Here is a 27,513-nt window from a genome sequence, read left to right as displayed (position 1 = left end):
CCTGTGACACTAGTTATAGATTCGGATGCTTCACTTCAGGTATACTGTATCCCTCTGACCTTATTGACGATGAAACACAGAAATTGCATCGGAATTAAATACAAAAGGCACAATGCTGTCTTAAGTACAAGTAGACCGACTCTTCTTACTGTCAATGTTTTGAACCATTACTGTGACACTAGTTATAGATTCCGATGGTTATAGATTCAGATGCTTCACTACAGGTTTACTGTATCCTTGGACCTTCTTATTGACGATGAGACACAGAAATTGCATCGGAATTAAATACAAAAGCACAATTCCGACTTAAGTACATGAAGACTGACTCTTCTTACTGACTATGTTCTGAACCATTCCTATGACACTAGTTATGGATTGCGATGCTTCACTTCAGGTTTACTGTATCCCTTGGACCTTCTTATTGACGATGAAAAACAGAAATTGCATCGGAGTTTATTACAAAAGGCAAAATGCCAACATAAGTACATGAAGACCGACTCTTCTTACTGTCTACATTTTGAACCATTCCTGTGACACTAGTTATAGATTCCGATGCTTCCTTCAGGTTTTCTGTATCCCTTGGACCTTCTTATTGACGATGAAACACAGAAATTGCCTCGGAATTAAATGGAAGAGGCACAATGCCGACTTAAGTACAAGAAGACTGACTCTTCTTACTGACTATGTTTTGAACCATTCCTTTGACACTAGTTTTAGATTCCGATGCTTCACTTCACGTTTACTGTGTCCTCTGGAACTTCTAATTGACGATGAAACACAGAAATTGCATCGTACTTAAATAGAAAAGGCACAATGCTGACTTATGTACATGAAGACTGACTCTTCTTACTGACTATGTTTTGAACCATTCCTGTGACACTAGTTATAGATTCCGATGCTTCATTTCAGGTTTACTGTATCCCTTGGACCTTCTTATTGACGATGAAAAACAGAAATTGCATCGGAGTTTATTACAAAAGGCAAAATGCCGACTTAAGTACATGAAGACTGACTGTTCTTACTGTCTATATTTTGAACCATTCCTGTGACACTAGATATAGATTCGGATGCTTCACTTTAGGTATACTGTTTCCCTCTGACCTTTTTATTGACGATGAAACACAGAAATTGCATCGGAATTAAATACAAAAGGCACAATACCGACTTAAGTACAAGAAGACTGATTCTTCTTACTGTCTATGTTTTGAACGATTCCTGTGACACTAGTTATAGATTCCGATGCTTCACTTCAGATTACTGTATCCCTTGGACCTTCTTATTGACGATGAAACAGAGAAATTGCACCGGAATTAAATAGAAAATGCACAATGCCGACTTAAGTACAAGAAGACCGACTCTTCCTACTGTCAATGTTTCGAACCATTCCTGTGACACTAGTTATAGATTCCGATGCTTCACTTCAGGTTTACTGTATCCCTCTGAAATTCTTATTGACGATGAAACACAGAAATTGCATCCTAATTGAATACAAAAGGCACAATGCCGACTTATGTACAAGAAGACTGACTCTTTTTACTGACTATGTTTTGAACCATTCCTGTGACACTAGTTATAGATTCGAATGCTTCACTTCAGTTATACTGTATCCCTCTGACATTCTTATTGACGATGAAACACGGAAATTGCATCGGAATTAAATAGAAAAGGCACAATGCCGACTTAAGTACAAGTAGACTGACTCTTCTTACTGTCTATGTTTGAACCATTACTGTGACACTAGTTATAGTTTCTGATGCTTCACTTCAGGTTTACTCTTTCCCTTGGACCTTCTTATTGACGATGAAACACAGAAATTGCATCGGAATTAAATACAAAAAGCACAATGCCGACTTAAGTACAAGAAGAGTGACTCTTTTTACTGACTATTTTTTGAACCATTCCTGTGACACTAGTTATAGATTCCGATGCTTCACTTCAGGTTTACTGTATCCCTCTGACCTTCTTACATACGATGAAACACAGAAATTGCATCGGAATTAAATACAAAAGGCACAACGCCGACTTAAGTACAAGAAGACTGACTCTTCCCACTGTCTATGTTTTGAGCCATTCCTGTGACACTAGTTATAGATTCCGATGCTTCACTTTAGGTTTACTGTTTCCCTTGGACCTTCTTATTGACGAGGAAACACAGAAATTGCATCGGAATTAAATACAAAAGGCACAATGGAGACTTCAGTACAAGAAAACTGACTCTTCCTACTGTCTATGTTTTGAACCATTCCTGTGACACTAGTTATACATTCCGATGCTTCACTTCAGTTTTACTGTATCCCTCTGCCCTTCGTATTGACGATGAAACACAGAAATTGCATCGCAATTAAATACAAAAGGCACAATGCGGACTTAATACAAGAAGACAGACTCTTCTTACTGACTATGTTTTGAACCATTCCTGTGACACTAGTTTTAGATTCCGATGCTTCACTTCAGGTTTACTGTATCCCCTGGAACTTCTTATTGACGATGAAACACAGAAATTGCATCGGAATTAAATAGAAAAGGCACAATGCCGACTTAAGTACAAGAAGACTGACTCTTCTTACTGACTATGTTCTGAACCATTCCTGTGACACTAGTTATGGATTGCGATGCTTCACTTCAGGTTTACTGTATCCCTTGGACCTTCTTATTGACGATGAAAAACAGAAATTGCATCGGAGTTTATTACAAAAGGCAAAATGCCAACATAAGTACATGAAGACCGACTCTTCTTACTGTCTACATTTTGAACCATTCCTGTGACACTAGTTATAGATTCCGATGCTTCCTTCAGGGTTTCTGTATCCCTTGGACCTTCTTATTGACGATGAAACACAGAAATTGCCTCGGAATTAAGTGGAAGAGGCACAATGCCGACTTAAGTACAAGAAGACTGACTCTTCTTACTGACTATGTTTTGAACCATTCCTTTGACACTAGTTTTAGATTCCGATGCTTCACTTCACGTTTACTGTGTCCTCTGGAACTTCTAATTGACGATGAAACACAGAAATTGCATCGTACTTAAATAGAAAAGGCACAATGCTGACTTATGTACATGAAGACTGACTCTTCTTACTGACTATGTTTTGAACCATTCCTGTGACACTAGTTATAGATTCCGATGCTTCATTTCAGGTTTACTGTATCCCTTGGACCTTCTTATTGACGATGAAAAACAGAAATTGCATCGGAGTTTATTACAAAAGGCAAAATGCCGACTTAAGTACATGAAGACTGACTGTTCTTACTGTCTATATTTTGAACCATTCCTGTGACACTAGATATAGATTCGGATGCTTCACTTTAGGTATACTGTTTCCCTCTGACCTTTTTATTGACGATGAAACACAGAAATTGCATCGGAATTAAATACAAAAGGCACAATACCGACTTAAGTACAAGAAGACTGACTCTTCTTACTGTCTATGTTTTGAACGATTCCTGTGACACTAGTTATAGATTCCGATGCTTCACTTCAGATTACTGTATCCCTTGGACCTTCTTATTGACGATGAAACAGAGAAATTGCACCGGAATTAAATAGAAAATGCACAATGCCGACGTAAGTACAAGATGACCGACTCTTCCTACTGTCAATGTTTCGAACCATTCCTGTGACACTAGTTATAGATTCCGATGCTTCACTTCAGGTTTACTGTATCCCTCTGAAATTCTTATTGACGATGAAACACAGAAATTGCATCCTAATTGAATACAAAAGGCACAATGCCGACTTATGTACAAGAAGACTGACTCTTTTTACTGACTATGTTTTGAACCATTCCTGTGACACTAGTTATAGATTCGAATGCTTCACTTCAGTTATACTGTATCCCTCTGACATTCTTATTGACGATGAAACACGGAAATTGCATCGGAATTAAATAGAAAAGGCACAATGCCGACTTAAGTACAAGTAGACTGACTCTTCTTACTGTCTATGTTTGAACCATTACTGTGACACTAGTTATAGTTTCTGATGCTTCACTTCAGGTTTACTCTTTCCCTTGGACCTTCTTATTGACGATGAAACACAGAAATTGCATCGGAATTAAATACAAAAAGCACAATGCCGACTTAAGTACAAGAAGAGTGACTCTTTTTACTGACTATTTTTTGAACCATTCCTGTGACACTAGTTATAGATTCCGATGCTTCACTTCAGGTTTACTGTATCCCTCTGACCTTCTTACATACGATGAAACACAGAAAATGCATCGGAATTAAATACAAAAGGCACAACGCCGACCTAAGTACAAGAAGACTGACTCTTCCCACTGTCTATGTTTTGAGCCATTCCTGTGACACTAGTTATAGATTCCGATGCTTCACTTTAGGTTTACTGTTTCCCTTGGACCTTCTTATTGACGAGGAAACACAGAAATTGCATCGGAATTAAATACAAAAGGCACAATGGAGACTTAAGTACAAGAAAACTGACTCATACTACTGTCTATGTTTTGAACCATTCCTGTGACACTAGTTATACATTCCGATGCTTCACTTTAGTTTTACTGTATCCCTCTGCCCTTCGTATTGACGATGAAACACAGAAACTGCATCGCAATTAAATACAAAAGGCACAATGCGGACTTAATACAAGAAGACAGACTCTTCTTACTGACTATGTTTTGAAACATTCCTGTGACACTAGTTTTAGATTCCGATGCTTCACTTCAGGTTTACTGTATCCCCTGGAACTTCTTATTGACGATGAAACACAGAAATTGCATCGGAATTAAATAGAAAAGGCACAATGCCGACTTAAGTACAAGAAGACTGACTCTTCTTACTGACTATGTTTTGAAACATTCCTGTGACACTAGTTATAGATTCCGATGCTTTACTTCAGGTTTACTGTATTTCTTGGACCGTCTTATTGACGATGATACACAGAAATTGCATCGGAATTAAATACAAAAGGCATAATGCCGACTTAAGTACATGAAGACTGACTCTACTTACTGACTATGTTTTGAACCATTCCTGTGACACTAGTTTTAGATTCCGATGCTTCAGTTCAGGTTTACTGTATCCCTTGGACCTTCTTATTGACGATGAAAAACAGAAATTGCATTGGAGTTTATTACAAAAGGCAAAATGCCGACTTAAGTACATGAAGACTGACTCTTCTTACTGTCTATGCTTTGAACCATTCCTGTGACACTAGTTATACATTCCGATGCTTCACTTCAGGTTTACTGTATCCCTTGGACCTTCTTATTGACGATGAAACACAGAAATTGCATCGGAATTAAAATCAAAATGCACAATGCCGTCTTAAGTTCAAAATGACTGACACTTCATACTGACTATGTTATGAACCATTCCTGTGACACTAGTTATAGATTCCGAAGCTACACTCCAGGTTTACTGTATCCTTGGAGCATCTTATTGACGATGAAACACACAAATTACATCGGAATTAAATACAAAAGGCACAATGACGACTTAAGTACAAGAAGACTGACTCTTCCTACTGTCTATGTTTGAACCATTCCTGTGACACTAGCTATGGATTCCGATGCTTCACTTCAGGTTTACTGTATCCCTTGGACCTTCTTATTGACGATGAAACACAGAAATTGCATCGGAATTAAATAGAAAAGCACATTGCCGACTTAAGTAGAAGACGACTGACTTTTCTTACTGTCTATGGTTTGAACCATTCCTGTGACACTAGTTATAGATTCCGATGCTTCACTTCAGGTTTACTGTATCCCTTGGACCTTCTTATTGACGATGAAACACAGAAATTGCATCGGAATTAAACACAAAAGGCACAATGCCGACTTAAGTACAAGAAGACTGACTCTTCTTACTGTCTATGTTTTGAACCATTCCTTTGACACTAGTTATACATTCCGGTGCTTCACTTCAGGTTTACTGTATCCCTTGGACCTTCTTATTGACGATGAAACACAGAAATTGCATCGGAATTAAACACAAAATGCACAATGCCGACTTAAGTTCAAAATGACTGACACTTCTTACTGACTATGTTTTGAACCATTCCTGTGACACTAGTTATAGATTCCGATGATTCACTTCAGGTTTACTGTATCCCTCTGACCTTCTTATTGACGATGAAACACAGAAATTGCATCGGAATTGAATACAAAAGGCACAATGCCGATATAAGTACAAGAAGGCTGACTCTTTTTACTGACTATGCTTTGAACCATTCCTGTGACACTAGTTATAGATTCGGATGCTTCACTTCAAGTATACTGTATCCCTCTGACCTCCTTATTGAAGATGAAACATACAAATTGCATCGGAATTAAATACAAAAGGCACAATGCGGACTTAGTACAAGAAGACTGACTCTTCTTACTGACTATGTTTTGAACCATTCCTGTGACACTAGGTTTAGAATCCGATGCTTAACTTCAGGTTTACTGTATCCCTTGGAACTTCTTATTGACGATGAAACACAGAAATTTCATCGGAATTAAATAGAAAAGGCACAATGCCGACTTAAGTACAAGAAGACTGACTCTTCTTACTGTCTATGTTTGAAACATTCCTGTGACACTAGTTATAGATTCCGATGCTTCACTTCAGGTTTACTATATTTCTTGGACCTTCTTATTGACGATGAAACACAGAAATTGCACCGGAATTAAATGCAAAAGGCACAATACCGACATAAGTACAAGAAGACTGACTCTTCTTACTGTCTATGTTTTGAACTATTCCTGTGACACTAGTAATGGATTCCGATGCTTCACTTAAGGTTTACTGTATCCCTTGGACCTTCTTATTGACGATGAAACACAGAAATTGCGTCGGAATTAAATACAAAACTCACAATGCCGACTTAAGTACAAGAAGACTGACTCTTCCTACTGTCAATTTTTTGAACCATTCCTGTGACACTAGTTATAGATTCCGATGCTTCACTTGAGGTTTAATGTACCCCTCTGATCTTGTTATTGACGATGAAACACAGAAATTGCATCGGAATTGAATACAAAAGGCACAATGCCGACTTAAGTACAAGAAGACTGACTCTTTTTACTGACAATGTTTTGAACCATTCCTGTGACACTAGTTTTAGATTCCGATGCTTCACTTCAGGTTCACTGTATCCCCTGGAACTTCTTATTGACGACGAAACACAGAAATTGCATCGGAATTAAATACAAAAGGCACAATGCCGACTTAAGTACAAGGAGACTGACTCTTCCTACTGTCTATGTTTTGAACCATTTCTGTGACACTAGTTATAGTGTCCGATGCTTCACTTCAGGTTTACTGTATCCCTTGGCCCTTCTTATTGACGATGAGACACAGAAATTGTATCGGAATTAAATACAAAAGGCACAATGCCGACATAAGTACATGAAGACTGACTCTTCTTACTGACTATGCTTTGAACCATTCCTGTGACACTAGTTTTAGATTCCGATGCTTCAGTTCAGGTTTTTGTATCCCTTGGACCTTCTTATTGACGATGAAACACAGAAATTGCATCGGAATTGAATACAAAAGGCACAATGCCGACTTAAGTACAAGAAGGCTGACTCTTTTTACTGACTATGTTTTGAACCATTCCTGTGACACTAGTTATAGATTCCGATGCCACACTCCAGGTTTACTGTATCCCTTGGACCATCTTATTGATGATGAAACACACAAATTGCATCGGAATTAAATTCAAAAGGCACAATGACGACTTAAGTACAAGAAGACTGACTCTTCCTACTGACTATGCTTTGAACCATTCCTGTGACACTAGCTATAGATTCCGATGCTTCACTTCAGGTTTACTGTATCCCTTGGACAATCTTATTGACGATGAAACACAGAAATTTCATCGGAATTAAATAGAAAAGCACGTTGCCGACTTAACTACAAGACGACTGACTTTTCTTACTGTCTATGTTTTGAACCATTCCTGTGACACTAGTTATAGATTCCGATGCTTCACTTCAGGTTTACTGTATCCCTTGGACCTTCCTATTGACGATGAAACACAGAAATTGCATCGGAATTAAATACAAAAGGCACAATGCCGACTTAAGTACAAGAAGACTGACTCTTCCTACTGTCTATGTTTTGAACCGTTCCTGTGACACTAGTTATAGATTCCGATGCTTCTCTTCAGGTTTACTGTATCCCTCTGCCCTTCGTATTGACGATGATACACAGAAATTGCATCGCAATTAAATTCAAAAGGCACAATGCGGACTTAGTACAAGAAGACAGACTCTTCTTACTGACTATGTTTTGAACCATTCCTGTGACACTAGTTTTAGATTCCGATGCTTCACTTCAGGTTTACTGTATCCCCTGGAACTTCTTATTGACGATGAAACACAGAAATTGCATCGGAATAAAATAGAAAAGGCACAATGCCGACTTAAGTACAAGAAGACTGACTCTTCTTACTGTCTATGTTTTGAAACATTCCTGTGACACTAGTTATAGATTCCGATGCTTCACTTCTGGTTTACTGTATCCCTTGGACCTTCTTATTGTCGATGAAACACAGAAATTGCATCGGAATTAAAAACAAAAGGCACAAAGCCGACTTAAGTACAAGAAGACTGACTCTTCCTACTGTCAATGTTTTGATCCACTCCTGTGACACTAGTTATAGATTCCGATGCTTCACTTCAGGTTTACTGTATCCCTCTGATCTTGTTATTGACGATGAAACACAGAAATTGCATCGGAATTAAATACAAAAGGCACAATGCCGACTTAAGTACATGAAGACTGACTCTTCTTACTGGTTTTTTTTGAACCATTCCTGTGACACTAGTTATAGATTCCGAAGCTTCACTTCAGGTTTACTGTATCCCTTGGACCATCTTATTGACGATGAAACACAGAAATTGCATCGGAATTAAACACAAAATGCACAATGCCGACTTAAGTTCAAAATGACTGACACTTCTTACAGACTATGTTTTGAACCATTCCTGTGGCACTAGTTATAGATTCCGATGATTCACTTCAGGTTTACTGTATCCCTCTGACTTTCTAATTGACGATGAAACACAGAAATTGCATCGGAATTGAATACAAAAGGCACAATGCCGACTTAAGTACAAGAAGGCTGACTCTTTTTACTGACTATGTTTTGAACCATTCCTGTGACACTAGTTACAGATTCGGATGCTTCACTTCAGGTATACAGTATCCCTCTGACCTTCTTATTGACGATGAAACACACAAATTGCATCGGAAATAAATACAAAAGGCAGAATGACGACTTAAGTTCAAGAAGACTGACTCTTCCTACTGTCTATGTTTTGAACCATTCCTGTGACACTAGTTATCGATTCCGATGCTTCACTTCAGGTTTTCTGTATCCCTCTGATCTTGTTATTGACGATGAAACACAGAAATTGCATCGGAATTAAATACAAAAGGCACAATGCCGACTTAAGTACAAGAAGACTGACTCTTCTTACTGTCTATGCTTTGAACCATTCCTGTGACACTAGTTATAGATTCCGATGCTTCACTTCAGGTTTACTGTATCCCTTGGACCTTCTTATTGACGATGAAACACAGAAATTGCTTCGGAATTAAACACAAAATGCACAATGCCGACTTAAGTTCAAAATGACTGACACTTCTTACTGACTATGTTTTGAACCATTCCTGTGGCACTAGTTATGGATTCCAATGATTCACTTCAGGTTTACTGTATCCCTCTGACCTTCTTATTGACGATGAAACACAGAAATTGCATCGGAATTAAATAGAAAAGCACATTGCCGACTTAAGTACAAGACGACTGACTTTTCTTACTGTCTATGTTTTGAACCATTCCTGTGACACTAGTTATAGATTCCGATGCTTCACTTCAGGTTTACTGTATCCCTTGGACCTTCTTATTGACGATGAAACACAGAAATTGCATCGGAATTAAACACAAAAGGCACAATGCCGACTTAAGTACAAGAAGACTGACTCTTCTTACTGTCTATGTTTTGAACCATTCCTTTGACACTAGTTATACATTCCGATGCTTCACTTCAGGTTTACTGTATCCCTTGGACCTTCTTATTGACGATGAAACACAGAAATTGCATCGGAATTAAACACAAAATGCACAATGCCGACTTAAGTTCAAAATGACTGACACTTCTTACTGACTATGTTTTGAACCATTCCTGTGACACTAGTTATAGATTCCGATGATTCACTTCAGGTTTACTGTATCCCTCTGACCTTCTTATTGACGATGAAACACAGAAATTGCATCGGAATTGAATACAAAAGGCACAATGCCGATATAAGTACAAGAAGGCTGACTCTTTTTACTGACTATGCTTTGAACCATTCCTGTGACACTAGTTATAGATTCGGATGCTTCACTTCAAGTATACTGTATCCCTCTGACCTCCTTATTGAAGATGAAACATACAAATTGCATCGGAATTAAATACAAAAGGCACAATGCGGACTTAGTACAAGAAGACTGACTCTTCTTACTGACTATGTTTTGAACCATTCCTGTGACACTAGGTTTAGATTCCGATGCTTAACTTCAGGTTTACTGTATCCCTTGGAACTTCTTATTGACGATGAAACACAGAAATTTCATCGGAATTAAATAGAAAAGGCACAATGCCGACTTAAGTACAAGAAGACTGACTCTTCTTACTGTCTATGTTTGAAACATTCCTGTGACACTAGTTATAGATTCCGATGCTTCACTTCAGGTTTACTATATTTCTTGGACCTTCTTATTGACGATGAAACACAGAAATTGCACCGGAATTAAATGCAAAAGGCACAATACCGACATAAGTACAAGAAGACTGACTCTTCTTACTGTCTATGTTTTGAACTATTCCTGTGACACTAGTAATGGATTCCGATGCTTCACTTAAGGTTTACTGTATCCCTTGGACCTTCTTATTGACGATGAAACACAGAAATTGCGTCGGAATTAAATACAAAACTCACAATGCCGACTTAAGTACAAGAAGACTGACTCTTCCTACTGTCAATTTTTTGAACCATTCCTGTGACACTAGTTATAGATTCCGATGCTTCACTTGAGGTTTAATGTACCCCTCTGATCTTGTTATTGACGATGAAACACAGAAATTGCATCGGAATTGAATACAAAAGGCACAATGCCGACTTAAGTACAAGAAGACTGACTCTTTTTACTGACAATGTTTTGAACCATTCCTGTGACACTAGTTTTAGATTCCGATGCTTCACTTCAGGTTCACTGTATCCCCTGGAACTTCTTATTGACGACGAAACACAGAAATTGCATCGGAATTAAATACAAAAGGCACAATGCCGACTTAAGTACAAGGAGACTGACTCTTCCTACTGTCTATGTTTTGAACCATTTCTGTGACACTAGTTATAGTGTCCGATGCTTCACTTCAGGTTTACTGTATCCCTTGGCCCTTCTTATTGACGATGAGACACAGAAATTGTATCGGAATTAAATACAAAAGGCACAATGCCGACATAAGTACATGAAGACTGACTCTTCTTACTGACTATGCTTTGAACCATTCCTGTGACACTAGTTTTAGATTCCGATGCTTCAGTTCAGGTTTTTGTATCCCTTGGACCTTCTTATTGACGATGAAACACAGAAATTGCATCGGAATTGAATACAAAAGGCACAATGCCGACTTAAGTACAAGAAGGCTGACTCTTTTTACTGACTATGTTTTGAACCATTCCTGTGACACTAGTTATAGATTCCGATGCCACACTCCAGGTTTACTGTATCCCTTGGACCATCTTATTGATGATGAAACACACAAATTGCATCGGAATTAAATTCAAAAGGCACAATGACGACTTAAGTACAAGAAGACTGACTCTTCCTACTGACTATGCTTTGAACCATTCCTGTGACACTAGCTATAGATTCCGATGCTTCACTTCAGGTTTACTGTATCCCTTGGACAATCTTATTGACGATGAAACACAGAAATTTCATCGGAATTAAATAGAAAAGCACGTTGCCGACTTAACTACAAGACGACTGACTTTTCTTACTGTCTATGTTTTGAACCATTCCTGTGACACTAGTTATAGATTCCGATGCTTCACTTCAGGTTTACTGTATCCCTTGGACCTTCCTATTGACGATGAAACACAGAAATTGCATCGGAATTAAATACAAAAGGCACAATGCCGACTTAAGTACAAGAAGACTGACTCTTCCTACTGTCTATGTTTTGAACCGTTCCTGTGACACTAGTTATAGATTCCGATGCTTCTCTTCAGGTTTACTGTATCCCTCTGCCCTTCGTATTGACGATGATACACAGAAATTGCATCGCAATTAAATTCAAAAGGCACAATGCGGACTTAGTACACGAAGACAGACTCTTCTTACTGACTATGTTTTGAACCATTCCTGTGACACTAGTTTTAGATTCCGATGCTTCACTTCAGGTTTACTGTATCCCCTGGAACTTCTTATTGACGATGAAACACAGAAATTGCATCGGAATAAAATAGAAAAGGCACAATGCCGACTTAAGTACAAGAAGACTGACTCTTCTTACTGTCTATGTTTTGAAACATTCCTGTGACACTAGTTATAGATTCCGATGCTTCACTTCTGGTTTACTGTATCCCTTGGACCTTCTTATTGTCGATGAAACACAGAAATTGCATCGGAATTAAAAACAAAAGGCACAAAGCCGACTTAAGTACAAGAAGACTGACTCTTCCTACTGTCAATGTTTTGATCCACTCCTGTGACACTAGTTATAGATTCCGATGCTTCACTTCAGGTTTACTGTATCCCTCTGATCTTGTTATTGACGATGAAACACAGAAATTGCATCGGAATTAAATACAAAAGGCACAATGCCGACTTAAGTACATGAAGACTGACTCTTCTTACTGGTTTTTTTTGAACCATTCCTGTGACACTAGTTATAGATTCCGAAGCTTCACTTCAGGTTTACTGTATCCCTTGGACCATCTTATTGACGATGAAACACAGAAATTGCATCGGAATTAAACACAAAATGCACAATGCCGACTTAAGTTCAAAATGACTGACACTTCTTACAGACTATGTTTTGAACCATTCCTGTGGCACTAGTTATAGATTCCGATGATTCACTTCAGGTTTACTGTATCCCTCTGACTTTCTAATTGACGATGAAACACAGAAATTGCATCGGAATTGAATACAAAAGGCACAATGCCGACTTAAGTACAAGAAGGCTGACTCTTTTTACTGACTATGTTTTGAACCATTCCTGTGACACTAGTTACAGATTCGGATGCTTCACTTCAGGTATACAGTATCCCTCTGACCTTCTTATTGACGATGAAACACACAAATTGCATCGGAAATAAATACAAAAGGCAGAATGACGACTTAAGTTCAAGAAGACTGACTCTTCCTACTGTCTATGTTTTGAACCATTCCTGTGACACTAGTTATCGATTCCGATGCTTCACTTCAGGTTTTCTGTATCCCTCTGATCTTGTTATTGACGATGAAACACAGAAATTGCATCGGAATTAAATACAAAAGGCACAATGCCGACTTAAGTACAAGAAGACTGACTCTTCTTACTGTCTATGCTTTGAACCATTCCTGTGACACTAGTTATAGATTCCGATGCTTCACTTCAGGTTTACTGTATCCCTTGGACCTTCTTATTGACGATGAAACACAGAAATTGCTTCGGAATTAAACACAAAATGCACAATGCCGACTTAAGTTCAAAATGACTGACACTTCTTACTGACTATGTTTTGAACCATTCCTGTGGCACTAGTTATGGATTCCAATGATTCACTTCAGGTTTACTGTATCCCTCTGACCTTCTTATTGACGATGAAACACAGAAATTGCATCGGAATTAAATAGAAAAGCACATTGCCGACTTAAGTACAAGACGACTGACTTTTCTTACTGTCTATGTTTTGAACCATTCCTGTGACACTAGTTATAGATTCCGATGCTTCACTTCAGGTTTACTGTATCCCTTGGACCTTCTTATTGACGATGAAACACAGAAATTGCATCGGAATTAAATACAAAAGGCACAATGCCGACTTAAGTACAAGAAGACTGACTCTTCCTACTGTCTATGTTTTGAACCGTTCCTGTGACACTAGTTATAGATTCCGATGCTTCACTTCAGGTTTACTGTATCCCTCTGCCCTTCGTATTGGCGATGAAACACAGAAATTGCATCGCAATTAAATACAAGAGGCACAATGCGGACTTAGTCCAAGAAGACAGACTCTTCTTACTGACTATGTTTTGAACCATTCCTGTGACACTAGTTTTAGATTCCGATGCTTCACTTCAGGTTTACTGTATCCCCTGGAACTTCTTATTGACGATGAAACACAGAAATTGCAACGGAATTAAATAGAAAAAGCACAATGCCGACTTAAGTACAAGAAGACTGACTCTTCTTACTGTCTATGTTGTGAAACATTCCTGTGACACTAGTTATAGATTCCGATGCTTCACTTCAGGTTTACTGTATTTCTTGGACCTTCTTATTGACGATGAAACACAGAAATTGCATCGGAATTAAATACAAAAGGCACAATACCGACTTAAGTACAAGAAGACTGACTCTTCTTACTGTCTATGTTATGAACTATTCCTGTGACACTAGTTATAGATTCCGGTGCTTCACTTCTGGTTTACTGTATCCCTTGGACCTTCTTATTGTCGATGAAACACAGAAATTGCATCGGAATTAAATACAAAAGGCACAAAGTCGACTTAAGTACAAGAAGACTGACTCTTCCTACTGTCAATGTTTTGAGCCATTCCTGTGATACTAGTTATACATTCCGATGCTTCACTTCAGGTTTACTGTATCCCTCTGATCTTGTTATTGACGATGAAACACAGAAATTGCATCGGAATTAAATACAAAAGGCACAATGCCGACTTAAGTACATGAAGACTGACTCTTCTTACTGTCTATGTTTTGAACCATTCCTGTGACACTAGTTATATATTCCGATGCTTCACTTCATGTTTACTGTATCCCTTGGACCTTCTTATTGACGATGAAACACAGAAATTGCATCGGAATTAAACACAAAATGAACAATGCCGACTTAAGTTCAAATTGACTTACACTTCTTACTGACTATGATTTGAACCATTCCTGTGGCACTAGTTATAGATTCCGATGATTCACTTCAGGTTTACTGTATCCCTCTGACCTTCTTATTGACGATGAAACACAGAAATTGCATCGGAATTGAATACAAAAGGCACAATGCCAACTTAAGTACAAGAAGGCTGACACTTTTTACTATGTTTTGAACCATTCCTGTGACACTAGTTACAGATTCGGATGCTTCACTTCAGGTATACTGTATCCCTCTGACATTCTTATTGACGATGAAACACACAAATTGCATCGGAATTAAATACAAAAGGCACAATGCCGACTTAAGTACAAGAAGACTGACTCTTCTTACTGTCTATGTTTTGAACCATTCCTGTGACACTAGTTATAGATTCCGATGCTTCACTTCAGGTTTACTGTATCCCTTGGACCTTCTGATTGACGATGAAACACTAAAATTGCATCGGAATTAAACACAAAATGCACAATGCCGACTTAAGTTCAAAATGACTGACACTTCTTACTGACTATGTTTTGAACCATTCCTGCGACACTAGTTATAGATTCGGATGCTTCACTTCAGGTATACTCTATCCCTCTGACCTTCCTATTGACGATGAAACACAGAAATGGCATCGGAATTAAATACAAAAGGCACAATGCGGACTAAGTACAAGAAGACTGACTCTTCTTACTGACTGTGTTTGAACCATTCCTGTGACACTAGTTTTCGATTCCGATGCTTAACTTCAGGTTTACTGTATCCCTTGGAACTTCTTATTGACGATGAAACACATAAATTGCATCGGAGTTAAATAGAAAAGGCACAATGCCGACTTAAGTACAAGAAGACTGATTCTTCTTACTGTCTATGTTTTGAAACATTCCTGTGACACTAGATATAGATTCCGATGCTTCACTCCAGGTTTACTGTATTTCTTGGACCTTCTTATTGACGATGAAACACAGAAATTGCATCGGAATTAAATACAAAAGGCACAATGCGGACTTAGTAGAAGAAGACTGACTCTTCTTACTGACTGTGTTTGAACCATTCCTGCGACACTAGTTTTCGATTCCGATGCTTAACTTCAGGTTTACTGTATCCCTTGGAACTTCTTATTGACGATGAAACACATAAATTGCATCGGAATTAAATAGAAAAGGCACAATGGCGACTTAAGTACAAGAAGACTGAGTCTTCTTACTGTCTATGTTTTGAAACATTCCTGTGACACTAGTTATAGATTCCGATGCTTCACTTCAGGTTTACTGTATTTCTTGGACCTTCTTATTGACGATGAAACACAGAAATTGCATCGGAATTAAATACAAAAGGCACAATACCAACTTAAGTACAAGAAGACTGACTCTTCTTACTGTCTATGTTTGAACTATTCCAGTGACACTAGTAATGGATTCCGATGCTTCACTTCAGGTTTACTGTATCCCTTGGAGATTCTTATTGACGACGAAAAACAGAAATTGCATCGGAGTTTATTATAAAATGCAAAATGCCGACTTAAGTACATGAAGACTGACTCTTCTTAATGTCTATATTTTGAACCATTCCTGTGACACTAGTTATAGATTCCGATGCTACACTCCAGGTTTACTGTATCCCTTGGACCATCTTATTGACGATGAAACACACAAATTACATCGGAATTAAATACAAAAGGCACAATGACGACTTAAGTACAAGAAGACTGACTCTTCCTACTGTCTATGTTTTGAACCATTCCTGTGACACTAGCTATAGATTCCGATGCTTCACTTCAGGTTTACTGTATCCCTTGGACCTTCTTATTGACGATGAAACACAGAAATTGCATCGGAATTAAACACAAAAGGCACAATGCCGACTTAAGTTCAAAATGATTGACACTTCTTACTGACTATGCTTTGAACCATTCCTGTGACACTAGTTATAGATTCCGATGATTAACTTCATGTTTACTGTATCCCTCAGACCTTCTTATTGAAGATGAAACACAGTAATTGCATCGGAATTGAATACAAAATGCACAATGCCGACTTAAGTACAAGAAGACTGACTCTTCCTACTGTCTATGTTTTGAACCATTCCTGTGACACTAGTTATAGATTCCGATGATTCACTTCAGGTTTACTGTATCCCTCTGACCTTCTTATTGACGATGAAACACAGAAATTGCATCGGAATTGAATACAAAAGGCACAATGCCAACTTAAGTACAAGAAGGCTGACACTTTTTACTATGTTTTGAACCATTCCTGTGACACTAGTTACAGATTCGGATGCTTCACTTCAGGTATACTGTATCCCTCTGACATTCTTATTGACGATGAAACACACAAATTGCATCGGAATTAAATACAAAAGGCACAATGCCGACTTAAGTACAAGAAGGCTGACTCTTTTTACTGACTATGTTTTGAACCATTCCTGTGACACTAGTTACAGATTCGGATGCTTCACTTCAGGTATACAGTATCCCTCTGACCTTCTTATTGACGATGAAACACACAAATTGCATCGGAAATAAATACAAAAGGCAGAATGACGACTTAAGTTCAAGAAGACTGACTCTTCCTACTGTCTATGTTTTGAACCATTCCTGTGACACTAGTTATCGATTCCGATGCTTCACTTCAGGTTTTCTGTATCCCTCTGATCTTGTTATTGACGATGAAACACAGAAATTGCATCGGAATTAAATACAAAAGGCACAATGCCGACTTAAGTACAAGAAGACTGACTCTTCTTACTGTCTATGCTTTGAACCATTCCTGTGACACTAGTTATAGATTCCGATGCTTCACTTCAGGTTTACTGTATCCCTTGGACCTTCTTATTGACGATGAAACACAGAAATTGCTTCGGAATTAAACACAAAATGCACAATGCCGACTTAAGTTCAAAATGACTGACACTTCTTACTGACTATGTTTTGAACCATTCCTGTGGCACTAGTTATGGATTCCAATGATTCACTTGAGGTTTACTGTATCCCTCTGACCTTCTTATTGACGATGAAACACAGAAATTGCATCGGAATTAAATAGAAAAGCACATTGCCGACTTAAGTACAAGACGACTGACTTTTCTTACTGTCTATGTTTTGAACCATTCCTGTGACACTAGTTATAGATTCCGATGCTTCACTTCAGGTTTACTGTATCCCTTGGACCTTCTTATTGACGATGAAACACAGAAATTGCATCGGAATTAAATACAAAAGGCACAATGCCGACTTAAGTACAAGAAGACTGACTCTTCCTACTGTCTATGTTTTGAACCGTTCCTGTGACACTAGTTATAGATTCCGATGCTTCACTTCAGGTTTACTGTATCCCTCTGCCCTTCGTATTGGCGATGAAACACAGAAATTGCATCGCAATTAAATACAAGAGGCACAATGCGGACTTAGTCCAAGAAGACAGACTCTTCTTACTGACTATGTTTTGAACCATTCCTGTGACACTAGTTTTAGATTCCGATGCTTCACTTCAGGTTTACTGTATCCCCTGGAACTTCTTATTGACGATGAAACACAGAAATTGCAACGGAATTAAATAGAAAAAGCACAATGCCGACTTAAGTACAAGAAGACTGACTCTTCTTACTGTCTATGTTGTGAAACATTCCTGTGACACTAGTTATAGATTCCGATGCTTCACTTCAGGTTTACTGTATTTCTTGGACCTTCTTATTGACGATGAAACACAGAAATTGCATCGGAATTAAATACAAAAGGCACAATACCGACTTAAGTACAAGAAGACTGACTCTTCTTACTGTCTATGTTATGAACTATTCCTGTGACACTAGTTATAGATTCCGATGCTTCACTTCTGGTTTACTGTATCCCTTGGACCTTCTTATTGTCGATGAAACACAGAAATTGCATCGGAATTAAATACAAAAGGCACAAAGTCGACTTAAGTACAAGAAGACTGACTCTTCCTACTGTCAATGTTTTGAGCCATTCCTGTGATACTAGTTATACATTCCGATGCTTCACTTCAGGTTTACTGTATCCCTCTGATCTTGTTATTGACGATGAAACACAGAAATTGCATCGGAATTAAATACAAAAGGCACAATGCCGACTTAAGTACATGAAGACTGACTCTTCTTACTGTCTATGTTTTGAACCATTCCTGTGACACTAGTTATATATTCCGATGCTTCACTTCATGTTTACTGTATCCCTTGGACCTTCTTATTGACGATGAAACACAGAAATTGCATCGGAATTAAACACAAAATGCACAATGCCGACTTAAGTTCAAATTGACTTACACTTCTTACTGACTATGATTTGAACCATTCCTGTGGCACTAGTTATAGATTCCGATGATCACTTCAGGTTTACTGTATCCCTCTGACCTTCTTATTGACGATGAAACACAGAAATTGCATCGGAATTGAATACAAAAGGCATAATGCCAACTTAAGTACAAGAAGGCTGACACTTTTTACTATGTTTTGAACCATTCCTGTGACACTAGTTACAGATTCGGATGCTTCACTTCAGGTATACTGTATCCCTCTGACATTCTTATTGACGATGAAACACACAAATTGCATCGGAATTAAATACAAAAGGCACAATGCCGACTTAAGTACAAGAAGACTGACTCTTCTTACTGTCTATGTTTTGAACCATTCCTGTGACACTAGCTATAGATTCCGATGCTTCACTTCAGGTTTACTGTATCCCTTGGACCTTCTGATTGACGATGAAACACTAAAATTGCATCGGAATTAAACACAAAATGCACAATGCCGACTTAAGTTCAAAATGACTGACACTTCTTACTGACTATGTTTTGAACCATTCCTGCGACACTAGTTATAGATTCGGATGCTTCACTTCAGGTATACTCTATCCCTCTGACCTTCCTATTGACGATGAAACACAGAAATGGCATCGGAATTAAATACAAAAGGCACAATGCGGACTTAGTACAAGAAGACTGACTCTTCTTACTGACTGTGTTTGAACCATTCCTGTGACACTAGTTTTCGATTCCGATGCTTAACTTCAGGTTTACTGTATCCCTTGGAACTTCTTATTGACGATGAAACACATAAATTGCATCGGAGTTAAATAGAAAAGGCACAATGCCGACTTAAGTACAAGAAGACTGATTCTTCTTACTGTCTATGTTTTGAAACATTCCTGTGACACTAGATATAGATTCCGATGCTTCACTCCAGGTTTACTGTATTTCTTGGACCTTCTTATTGACGATGAAACACAGAAATTGCATCGGAATTAAATACAAAAGGCACAATACCGACTTAAGTACAAGAAGACTGACTCTTCTTACTGTCTATGTTTGAACTATTCCTGTGACACTAGTAATGGATTCCGATGCTTCACTTCAGGTTTACTGTATCCCTTGGAGCTTCTTATTGACGACGAAAAACAGAAATTGCATCGGTGTTTATTATAAAAGGCAAAATGCCGACTTAAGTACATGAAGACTGACTCTTCTTAATGTCTATATTTTGATCCATTCCTGTGACACTAGTTATAGATTCCGATGCTACACTCCAGGTTTACTGTATCCCTTGGACCATCTTATTGACGATGAAACACACAAATTACATCGGAATTAAATACAAAAGGCACAATGACGACTTAAGTACAAGAAGACTGACTCTTCCTACTGTCTATGTTTTGAACCGTTCCTGTGACACTAGTTATAGATTCCGATGCTTCACTTCAGGTTTACTGTATCCCTCTGCCCTTCGTATTGACGATGAAACACAGAAATTGCATCGCAATTAAATACAAGAGGCACAATGCGGACTTAGTACAAGAAGACAGACTCTTCTTACTGACTATGATTTGAACCATATCTGTGACACTAGTTTTAGATTCCGATGCTTCACTTCAGGTTTACTGTATCCCCTGGAACTTCTTATTGACGATGAAACACAGAAATTGCATCGGAATTAAATAGAAAAGGCACTATGCCGACTTAAGTACAAGAAGACTGACTCTTCTTACTGTCTATGTTTTGAATCATTCCTGTGAATTAGTTATAGATTCCGATGCTTCACTTCAGGTTTACTGTATTTCTTGGACCTTCTTATTGACGATGAAACACAGAAATTGCATCGGAATTAAATACAAAGGGCACAATACCGACTTAAGTACAAGAAGACTGACTCTTCTTACTGTCTATGTTATGAACTATTCCTGTGACACTAGTTATAGATTCCGATGCTTCACTTCTGGTTTACTGTATCCCTTGGACCTTCTTATTGTCGATGAAACACAGAAATTGCATCGGAATTAAATACAAAAGGCACAAAGCCGACTTAAGTACAAGCAGACTGACTCTTCCTACTGTCAATGTTTTGAGCCATTCCTGTGACACTACTTATAGATTCCGATGCTTCACTTCAGGTTTACTGTATCCCTCTGATCTTGTTATTGACGATGAAACAGAGAAATTGCATCGGAATTAAATACAAAAGGCACAATGCCGACTTAGGTACATGAAGACTGACTCTTCTTACTGTCTATGTTTTGAACCATTCCTGTGACACTAGTTATAGATTCCGTTGCTTCACTTCATGTTTACTGTATCCCTTGGACCTTCTTATTGACGATGAAACACAGAAATTGCATCGGAATTAAACACAAAATGCACAATGCCGACTTAAGTTCAAATTGACTTACACTTCTTACTGACTATGATTTGAAACATTCCTGTGGCACTAGTTATAGATTCCGATTATTCACTTCAGGTTTACTGTATCCCTCTGACCTTCTTATTGACGATGAAACACAGAAATTGCATCGGAATTGAATACAAAAGGCACAATGCCGACTTAAGTACAAGAAGGCTGACTCTTTTTACTATGTTTTGAACCATTCCTGCGACACTAGTTATAGATTCGGATGCTTCACTTCAGGTATACTCTATCCCTCTGACCTTCTTATTGACGATGAAACACAGAAATGGCATCGGAATTAAATACAAAAGGCACAATGCGGACTTAGTAGAAGAAGACTGACTCTTCTTACTGACTGTGTTTGAACCATTCCTGTGACACTAGTTTTCGATTCCGATGCTTAACTTCAGGTTTACTGTATCCCTTGGAACTTCTTATTGACGATGAAACACATAAATTGCATCGGAATTAAATAGAAAAGGCACAATGGCGACTTAAGTACAAGAAGACTGAGTCTTCTTACTGTCTATGTTTTGAAACATTCCTGTGACACTAGTTATAGATTCCGATGCTTCACTTCAGGTTTACTGTATTTCTTGGACCTTCTTATTGACGATGAAACACAGAAATTGCATCGGAATTAAATACAAAAGGCACAATACCGTCTTAAGTACAAGAAGACTGACTCTTCTTACTGTCTATGTTTGAACTATTCCAGTGACACTAGTAATGGATTCCGATGCTTCACTTCAGGTTTACTGTATCCCTTGGAGATTCTTATTGACGACGAAAAACAGAAATTGCATCGGAGTTTATTATAAAAGGCAAAATGCCGACTTAAGTACATGAAGACTGACTCTTCTTAATGTCTATATTTTGAACCATTCCTGTGACACTAGTTATAGATTCCGATGCTACACTCCAGGTTTACTGTATCCCTTGGACCATCTTATTGACGATGAAACACACAAATTACATCGGAATTAAATACAAAAGGCACAATGACGACTTAAGTACAAGAAGACTGACTCTTCCTACTGTCTATGTTTTGAACCATTCCTGTGACACTAGCTATAGATTCCGATGCTTCACTTCAGGTTTACTGTATCCCTTGGACCTTCTTATTGACGATGAAACACAGAAATTGCATCGGAATTAAACACAAAAGGCACAATGCCGACTTAAGTTCAAAATGATTGACACTTCTTACTGACTATGTTTTGAACCATTCCTGTGACACTAGTTATAGATTCCGATGATTAACTTCATGTTTACTGTATCCCTCAGACCTTCTTATTGAAGATGAAACACAGTAATTGCATCGGAATTGAATACAAAATGCACAATGCCGACTTAAGTACAAGAAGACTGACTCTTTTTACTGACTATGTTTTGAACCATTCCTGTGACACTAGTTATAGATTCCGATGATTCACTTCAGGTTTACTGTTTCCCTTGGACCTTCTTATTGACGATGAACCACAGAAATTGCATCGGAATTAAATACAAAAGGCACAATGCGGACTTAAGTACAAGCAGACTGACTCTTCCTACTGTCTATGTTTTGAACCATTTCTGTGACACTAGTTGTAGAGTCCGATGCTTCACTTCAGGTTTATTGTATCCCTTGGACATTCTAGTTGACGATGAATCACAGAAATTGCATCGGAATCAAATACAAAAGGCACAATGCCGACTTTAGTACAAGTAGACTGTTTCTTCTTACTGTCTATGTTTTGAACCATTACTGTGACACTAGTTATAGATTCCGATGCTTCCCTCGAGGTTTACTGTATCCCTTGGACCTTCTTATTGACGATGTGACACAGAAATTGCATCGGAATTAAATACAAAAGGCACAATGCCGACTTAAGTACATGAAGACTGACTCTTCTTACTGACTATGTTTTGAACCATTCCTGTGACACTAGTTTTAGATACCGATGCTACAGTTCAGGTTTACTGTATCCCTTGGACCTTCTTATTGACGATGAAAAACAGAAATTGCATCGGAGTTTATTATAAAAGGCAAAATGCCGACTTAAGTACATGAAGACTGACTCTTCTTAATGTCTATATTTTGAACCATTCCTGTGACACTAGTTATAGATTCCGATGCTACACTCCAGGTTTACTGTATCCCTTAGACCATCTTATTGACGATGAAACACACAAATTGCATCGGAATTAAATACAAAAGGCACAATGACGACTTAAGTACAAGAAGACTGACTCTACCTACTGTCTATTTTTTGAACCATTCCTGTCACACTAGCTATAGATTCCGATGCTTCACTTCAGGTTTACTGTATCCCTTGGACCTTCTTATTGACGATGAAACGCAGAAATTGCATCGGAATTAAATAGAAAAGGACAATGCCGACTTAAGTACAAGACGACTGACTTTTCTTACTGTCTATGTTTTGAACCATTCCTGTGACACTAGTTATAGGTTCCGATACCTCACTTCAGGTTTACTGTATCCTTTGGACGTTCTTATTGACGATGAAACACAGAAATGGCTTCGGAATTAAATACAAAAGGCACAATGCCGACTTAAGTACAAGAAGACTGACTCTTCCTACTGTCTATGTTTTGAACCGTTCCTGTGACACTAGTTATAGATTCCGATGCTTCACTTCAGGGTTACTGTATCCCTCTGCCCTTCGTATTGACGATGAAACACAGAAATTGCATCGCAATTAAAAACAAAAGGCACAATGCGGACTTAGTACAAGAAGACAGACTCTTCTTACTGACTATGTTCTGAACCATTCCTGTGACACTAGTTTTAGATTCCGATGCTTCACTTCAGGTTTACTGTATCCCCTGGAACTTCTTATTGACGATGAAACACAGAAATTGCATCGAAATTAAATACAAAAGGCACAATGCCGACTTAAGTAACAGAATACTGACTCTTCTTACTGTCTATGTTTTGAACCATTCCTGTGACACTAGTTATAGATTCCGATACTTCACTTCAGGTTTACTGTATCCCTTGGACCTTCTTATTCACGATGAAACACAGAAATTGCATCGGAATTAAACACAAAATGCACAATGCCGACTTAAGTTCAAAATGACTGACACTTCTTACTGACTGACTATGTTTTGAACCATTCCTGTGGCACTAGTTATAGATTCCGATGATTCACTTCAGGTTTACTGTATCCCTCTGACCTTTTAATTGACGATGAAACACAGAAATTGCATCGGAATTGAATGCAAAAGGCACAATGTCGACTTAAGTACAAGAAGGCTGACTCTTTTTACTGACTATGTTTTGAACCATTCCTGTGACACTAGTTATGGATTCGGATGCTTCACTTCAGGTATACTGTATCCCTCTGACCTTCTTATTGACGATGAAACACAGAAATTGCATCGGAATTAAATAGAAAATGCACAATGCCGACTTAAATACAAGTAGACTGACTCTTCTTACAGTCTATGTTTTGAACCATTACTTTGACACTAGTTATAGATTCCGATGGTTATAGATTCCGATGCTTCACTCCAGGTTTACTGTATCCCTTGGACCTTCTTATTGACGATGAGACACAGAAATTGCATCGGAATTAAATACAAAAGGCACAGAGCCGACTTAAGTACAAGAAGACTGACTCTTCCTACTGTCTATATTTTGAACCATTCCTGTGACACTAGTTATAGATTCCGATGCTACACTCTAGGTTTACTGTATCCCTTGGACCATCTTATTGACGATGAAACACACAAATTGCATCGGAATTAAATACAAAAGGCACAATGCCGACTTCAGAACAAGAAGACTGACTATTCCTACTGTCTATGTTTTGAACCATTCCTGTGACACTAGTTATTGATTCCGATGCTTCACTTCAGGTCAACTGTATCCCTCTGATCTCGTTATTGACGATGAAAGACAGAAATTGCATCGGAATTAAATACAAAAGGCACGATGCCGACTTAAGTACATGAAGACCGACTCTTCCTACTGACTATGTTTTGAACCATTCCTGTGACACTAGTTATAGATTCCGATGCCTCACTTCAGGTTTACTGTATCCTTTGAACCTTCTTATTGACGATGAAACACAGAAATTGCATCGGAATTAAATACAAAAAGCACAAAGCCGACTTAAGTACAAGAAGACTGACTCTTCTTACCGTCTATGTTTTGAACCATTCCTGTGACACTAGTTATAGATTCCGATGCTTCACTCCAGGTTTACTGTATCCCTTGGACCTCCTTATTGACGAAGAAACACACAAATTGCATCGGAATTAAATACAAAAGGCACAATGCTGACTTAAGGACAAGAAGACTGACTCTTCTTACTGACTATGTTTTGAACCATTCCTGTGACACTAGCTATAGATTCCGATGCTTCACTTCAGGTTTAGTGTATCCCTCTGACTTTCTTATTGACGATGAAACACAGAAATGGCTTCGGAATTAAATTCAAAAGGCACGATGCAGACTTAACTACAAGAAGACTGACTGTGTTTACTGACTATGTTTTGAACCATTCCTGTGACACTAGTTATAGATTCGGATGCTTCACTTCAGGTACACTATATCCCTCTGCCCTTTTTATTGACGATGAAACACAGAAATTGCATCGGAATTAAATACAAAAGGCACAATGCGGACTTAGTACAAGAAGACTGACTCTTCTTACTGACTATGTTTGAACCATTCCTGTGACACTAGTTTTTGATTCCGATGCTTCACTTCAGGTTTCCTGTATCCCTTGGAACTTCTTATTGACGATGAAACACAGAAATTGCAACGGAATTAAATAGAAAAGGCACAATGCCGACTTAAATACAAGAAGACTGACTCATCTTACTGTCTATGTTTTGAACCATTCCTGTGACACTAGTTATCGATTCCGATCCTTCACTTCAGGTTTACTGTATCCCTTGGACCTTCTTATTGACGATGAAATACAGAAATTGCATCGGAATTAAATACAAAAGGCACAATACCGACTTAAGTACATGAAGACTGACTCTTCTTACTGTCTATGTTTTGAACTATTCCTGTGACACTAGTTATAGATTCCGAAGCTTCACTTCAGGTTTTCTGTATCCCTTGGACCTTCTTATTGACGATGAAACACAGAAATTGCATCGGAATTAAATACAAACGGCACAATGCCGACTTAAGTACAAGAAGACTGACTCTTCCTACTGTCAATGCTTTGAACCATTCCTGTGACACTAGTTCTAGATTCCGGTGCTTCACTTCAGGTTTACTGTATCCCTCTGATCTTGTTATTGACGATGAAACACAGAAATTGCATCGGAATTAAATACAAAAGCTATAATGCCGACTGAAGTACAAGAAGACTGACTCTACTTACTGTCTATGTTTTGAACCATTCCTGTGACACTAGTTATAGATTCCGATGCTTTACTTCGGGTTTACTGTATCGCTTGGACCTTCTTATTGATGATGAAACACAGAAATTGCATCGGAATTAAACACAAAAGGCACAATGCCAACTTAATTTCAAAATGACTTACACTTCTTACTGTCTATGTTTTGAACCATTCCTGTGACACTAGTTATAGATTCCGATGCTTCACTTCAGGTTTACTGTATCCCTTGGACCTTCTTATTGCCGATGAAACACAGAAATTGCATCGGAATTGAATACAAAAGGCACAATGCCGACTTAAGAACAAGAAGACTGAATCTTCTTACTGACTATGTTCTGAACCATTCCTGTGACACTAGTTTTAGATTCC

This window comes from Schistocerca serialis, chromosome 12 (assembly GCF_023864345.2).
Source record: "Schistocerca serialis cubense isolate TAMUIC-IGC-003099 chromosome 12, iqSchSeri2.2, whole genome shotgun sequence".
NCBI lineage: Eukaryota > Metazoa > Arthropoda > Insecta > Orthoptera > Acrididae > Schistocerca > Schistocerca serialis.
The sequence above is the reverse complement of the archived record's forward strand: the minus strand, read 5'-3'. Positions refer to the sequence as shown.